We start from the raw sequence: 6025 nt of genomic DNA, 5'->3' as shown, positions 1-6025 counted from the left end.
TCACAAATGTAATTCTTGTTTATTTTTATGTTTAAATGTGATTATCTCTATAGTGTCTTTTAAAAAAGGCTCAATCCCCATAGATTTATAACTTTTTTAAAAACCAAATTTATTATGTTACATGAAAATTTATCCATTTTTATGTATACAAAGTTAAAATTTTATGTATGTGCCCATAAAATAAATATCATTTCCTTGACTTGATTATGTCTTCTTAACATGTTTCTATGAGTCTTCTTACTTATAATAACTCTTGCTCTGAAAATTGTTTCAATTTATTTTGAACTTAATGTTTATCCCCCCCCCCATTACAGAACAAATAAATTTTGGTAAATATCAGGTTGTACCATTTAGTATATATTTCAGAAAATGTCATAAAAGATAAATACTATTATTACTATCAGATTATTTTGGTTGTTATGAATCAATATGTGAAAAATTCTCAAAAGTAATATGTGTAAATGTGAAATGGTAAAAAAGGATTGTCCTTGCTGCTTGTTATTTTAATAACATTTATGAATCCCATAATATATTTTAAACTCACATTCATCAATGAATGTTCCCCTTAGGTCTACCTAAAAGTTTCTTATATCATTGTTATTGAAACAAACTGTCAGATACAAATATGAGCATAATGCAGGAGAGGTTACACACCATGCAATGGATTCTGTCATCAATGTTGGTATAACTGCCTATAATGTTGACAACATTGTTATCAAAACAGTGGTAAAGAAAATTGCAAAACAAATAGGGGGAAAAAAACTCCTTGAGGACTATCAGATAACTGATTCTTCTTTGAGAGAAAAGGGAGCAGCAAATGCAAGTATGGGAAGAGAGAAGGATGAATAGAAGAGGAAGTAGAAAATAAAGAAGCAAAAAGAAAAAAAATAGATGATTCAAATGGTAGGAGTCACCTATAAGAAAACCTTACCAGGTGGAGAAAATTTTGTTAAATGTGCCTATATGGAATTTCCTGTAGATTAATCAATATTTTTAAAATGCAATCCTACAAAGAGACTGTCATACATTTTATGACAAGTATTTCACTTCTAAGGAAAATATTCAGTATTCTTGCTCCCTTTAGAAATATGTTGTTATATTCTCAGTACATTTATATTTTCCCAAAATATGGCCAGAACTTTTTTTTTAAGAGAGAGAGAGAGAGAGAGAGAGAGAGAGAGAGAGAGAGAGAGAATTTTTAAATATGTATCTATTTATTTTTTTTTAGTTTTTGGCGGACACAACATCTTTGTTTGTATGTGGTGCTGAGGATTGAACTGACTACATGCATGCCAGGTGAGCATGCTACCACTTGAGCCACATCCCCAGCCCCCAAAACATTTTTGTAGGAAAAATCAAGCTTACAATACATGTGCTATGCCTCTGATTAAACTGTTGTAAAACTAGTTTGATATGTATCATCTTTCAGAAAGAAGATTACTTATCTACATAAAATTTGGTGTTTACTAACCTTAGTTCTATTTATAGTGTGAAAGAATGACTTAATATACTGCCTCCTTTTTGTGCACCAATTGTCGATATTTTTAGACACTTCTCATATTTTCAGTGTGTAAGCTAAACAAAAAAAACTATAATTCCAAACTAAAAGAATAGTCAGATAATATTTTAAGTGTTTCAGAAAACAAGAATGAAGTTGATCATGGAAATGAGGTTCTATAAAAATTATTTTGTACCTTATGTGTTGGTTCTGAAATGAGATTTTTTAAACATTTGAAAGAAATACAAATCCATGCGAAAATCATTTGCACTGAAAATGTTATTTATCAATTAAAGGCCTAGGCATTTTTTTTCAGTATGATTGTTACTTCATTAAAATTTGAAGTGACTATTTTTCAGCTTAATTGGATGAAAAGTACCCTAGGAAATAATTTTACCCTATGTTCTTATGTTTTTCTGAAAGGCTAACACTTTGTGAAAAAATTTAAAAAAGAGAGAGATATTGATAGATACTGATATTTAATATACTTTTAATTTTGGCTTTAGCCATTGGAATTTATTAAAAATCCAATAAATTCTTAAAAGGGAAGGTGCTATTTGTGATCAAGCCAAATAATATGAAAAATTTAGGCACAGCCCAGGGTGTGTAGACAGGATAGTTTCCACTTTGGCAGAAGCTAAGTTTAAGGCACATATACATATAAATAACTAATGCCTAATGGCATTTTGTTTTTGCTTACTGATTTTTAAAAAAATCGTACTTTTTGTAGATATAGTCTATTGTAATCCTTTCTGAACCTTCATTGGCTAGTTTATTGGACTTTACAAAAAAATATCTAAAGAAAGTGCTTTGTGTATCAATTGACCTTGAATGTTTTCATTGGGCTTGTTGTTTAGGATTGTAGATTTGTGGAGATTTTCATAAGGTCAAAGGTAATGCACTAGTTGATAAAATAGAAATAAAACTGAATAGGTCAATTAACAAAAACTATGAATAATCATATGGTCAGTGTGTTATTTACTTTCCATATTTATTAATTAGTCTCCTTATTTATTGTTTATCTTATTTCAGGAACTAGTGACATTCAGGGATGTGACCATTGATTTCTCTGAAGAGGAATGGGAGTGCCTGGAACCTGCTCAGAAGAATTTATACAGAGATGTGATGTTAGAGAACTATAGAAACCTGGTCTTCCTGGGTGAGGATAACTTTCTTTGGGATTTCTAAATAAGTATTAATATTTAATTTTCTTTACTTGAAGAATATTTTTTTTACATCTAAAACCTAGTTTTATTTATTTGTTCTTTTTTAAACTTAAATTTTTTTCTAATTAGTTTTATATGAGAGTAAAACACATTTTGACACATCATACATAAATGGAGTATAACTTCTCATTCTTCTGTTTGTACCTGATGTAGAATTATAGCAGTCATGTAATCATATATTCACCTAGGATAAAACTGATTCATTCTACTATCCTTTCTACACCTTTACCCTCTCCTCTTTCTTCAATCTCCTCCATCTAATCTAAAGTACCTCTGTTTTTACCTAGCTAACCCCTTAATGTGAATTAATTAGCATTTGCATTCTAGATAAAATATTTGGCCTTTGGTTCTTTGGGATTGGCTTATTTCAGTTAGCATAATGTTTCCCAGTTGTATCCTTTTACCAGCAAAACCATATATCACTCTTGTTTTTTGCTGAGTAATATTTCACTGTGTAAATGTACCATTTTTTTATCCATTCATCTGTTGAAGAGCACCTAGGTTGGTTCCATAATTGAGCTGTTGTGAATTGAGCTCCTATATACATTGATGTGGCTATGTCACTATAGAATGCCGATTTTAAGTTCTTTGGGTATAAACTGAGGAGTGGGATAAGTGGGTCAAATTGTGTTTTCATTAAAAGTTTTATTTTAAGGAATCGCCACACAGCATTCCAGAATGGTTGCACCAATTTGCGGTCCTACTCCCCACATGTTTGCCACATTCATGTTGCTTGTACTCTTAATTGTTTTTATTCTGACAAGTGAGAGGAAGTCTAAGTGTAGTTTTGATTTGCATTTCTCTAATTGCTGGAGATGTTGAACATGTTTTCAAATATTTGTTGATCAATTGCAATTCTTCTGTGAAATTTCTTAGTTCCATTTATTGATTGGGTTATTTGTTCTTTTGGTGTTAAGTGATTCTTTATATTTCCTGAAGACAATGCTCATTCTGAAGTACATGTGGCAAAGATTGCTCCCAATTTGTAGTCTGTCTATTCATGTTCTCATTGTTTTTTTTTCTGTAAAGAAGCTTATTAGTTTGGTGCCATCCTATTTATTGATTCTTGATTTTACTTCTTGCAGTTTAAGTCTTGTTAAGGAAATCAGTTCCTAAATTGACATGGTGAAGATTTGGTGCTATTTTTTTCTTCTATTAGGTGATGGATCTCAATTCTATTGCCTAAGACTTTGATCCACTTTGAGTTGATTTTTGTGCGGGATGAGAGATAGGGGTTTAATCTCATTTTGCTACATATAGATTTCCAGTTTTTCCAGCACAGTTGTTGAAGAGGCTATCTTTTCTCCAATGAATGCTTTCAGTGCTTTCTTTCTAATATGAGATAATTGTAATTCTGTGAGTTTATGTGTCTTTTATTCTATACCATTTTTCTACATCTTTATTTCGGTGCAATAGCATTCTGTTTTTGTTACTATATATCTCTGTAATATCATTTAAGTTCTGGTATTGTGATGCCTCCTGCTTCACTTATCTTTCTAAAGGCTGCTTTGGCTATTCTGAGCCTCTTAATTTTCCCAATAAATTTTATGATTGCTTTTTCTGTTTCTATGAAGACTGTCATTGGTATTTTAGTAGGAATTTTGTTAAATCTTTATAATGCTTTTAATGGTATGGCCATTTTGACAGTGTGAATTCTGCCTTTCCAAGAGCATGGGAGAATGGGAGATCTTTCCATCTTTCATGGTCTTCTTCAATTTCTTTCTTTAGTATTGTGTAGTTTTAATTGTAGGGGTCTTTCACCTCTTTTGTTAGATTGATTCCCAAATATATATACACACACACTTTTGTTTTAAATTTGAGGGTTCTTGTGAATGTGGTAGTTTTTCTAGTTTCTCTTTCATGTGATTCATCAGTGATGTACAAGAACATGTTTGATTTGTGGGTGTTGATTCTATATCCTGCTGCTTTGCTAAATTCATTTATTAGTTCTAAATTTTCCAGTGATAATTTTTGGGTCTTCTGAAAATAGAAATATATTGTTAGGAAATTGTGATAGTTTGAGTTATTTTTCTGTTAGTTTCCATTTAACTTATTTCTTTTGTCTTTGTTCTCTGGAAGGGTTTTCAAGGATGATATTAAATAAAAGTGGTGAAAGAGGGCATCCTTGTCTTGTTCCAGTTCTTAAGAGAATTCATTCATTTTTTTTCACCATTTAGAATGATGTTGTCCTTGGGTATAGCATATGTAGCATTTATAATGTTGAAGTATATAACTACTATTCATAGCTTTTTTGAACATATGTTGATGCTATATTTTGTGAAATGCTTTTTATGCATCAATTGAGATAATTACTATTCTTGTCTTTAATTCTATTGTTTCGATGAATTATGCTTATTGATTTCTTATGTTGAATCAGCCTTGCATCCCTGGAGTGAACTCCACTTATTTTAAATATGTTTTTGTTTGTGATTTGCCATGATTTTATTGAGAAATTTTTCATCTATGTTCATCAAAAATATTGGTCTGCAGTTTTCTTTCCTTTATGTGTCTTTGTCTACTGTTTGTTATCAGGATGAGCTTCATGAGATGAGTTTGGACGGTTCTCTTGTTTTGTTTTCATGAAATGATTTGAGGACTGTTGGTGTTAATTCTTTGAATTTCTGCTAGAATTTGGCTTAGAATCCACTTGGTTTGTAGAACTTGGCTGATAATCCATTTGGTCCTTGGATTTTTTTTTTGATAGCTCCTTCTATCTTTTTAGTTGAAATTGATGTGTTTACATTGTATGTGTCCTCCTGATTCAATTTGGTTCTGTCATATGTCTCCAAAAATTTGCCGACCTCTTGAAGATTTTCTATTTTATTGTAGTATAAATTTTTGAAGTAGTTTCTGATTATCATCTGTGTTTCAGTAATGTCCATGATGATATTTCCTTTTTCATCACAAATTTTAGTAATTTGACTTGTTCTCTTTCTTTAATTAGTGTAGCTGTGTTTATCTATTTTATTTATTTTTTCAAAACAACTTTCTGTCAAGAAAGTTTTTTTTTTGTTTTAATTTATTATATGACAGCAGAATGCATTACAATTCTATAACATGTATAGAGCTCAAAATTTCATATCTCTGGTTGTACACAAAGGAGTGTCACATCATTCATGTCTTCATACATGTACTCAGGGTAATGATGTCTATCTCATTTCACTGTTTTTCCTACCCCTACACCCCTCCCTTTCCTTCCCTCCTCTTAACCCTATCTAGACTTCATCTAATCTTCTCCTCCACCACAACATTATGAATTAGCATCCTTAAATTAGAGCAAACATTTGGCATTTGTTTTTTA

This window comes from Ictidomys tridecemlineatus, chromosome 2 (assembly GCF_052094955.1).
Source record: "Ictidomys tridecemlineatus isolate mIctTri1 chromosome 2, mIctTri1.hap1, whole genome shotgun sequence".
Lineage (NCBI taxonomy): Eukaryota > Metazoa > Chordata > Mammalia > Rodentia > Sciuridae > Ictidomys > Ictidomys tridecemlineatus.
The sequence above is the reverse complement of the archived record's forward strand: the minus strand, read 5'-3'. Positions refer to the sequence as shown.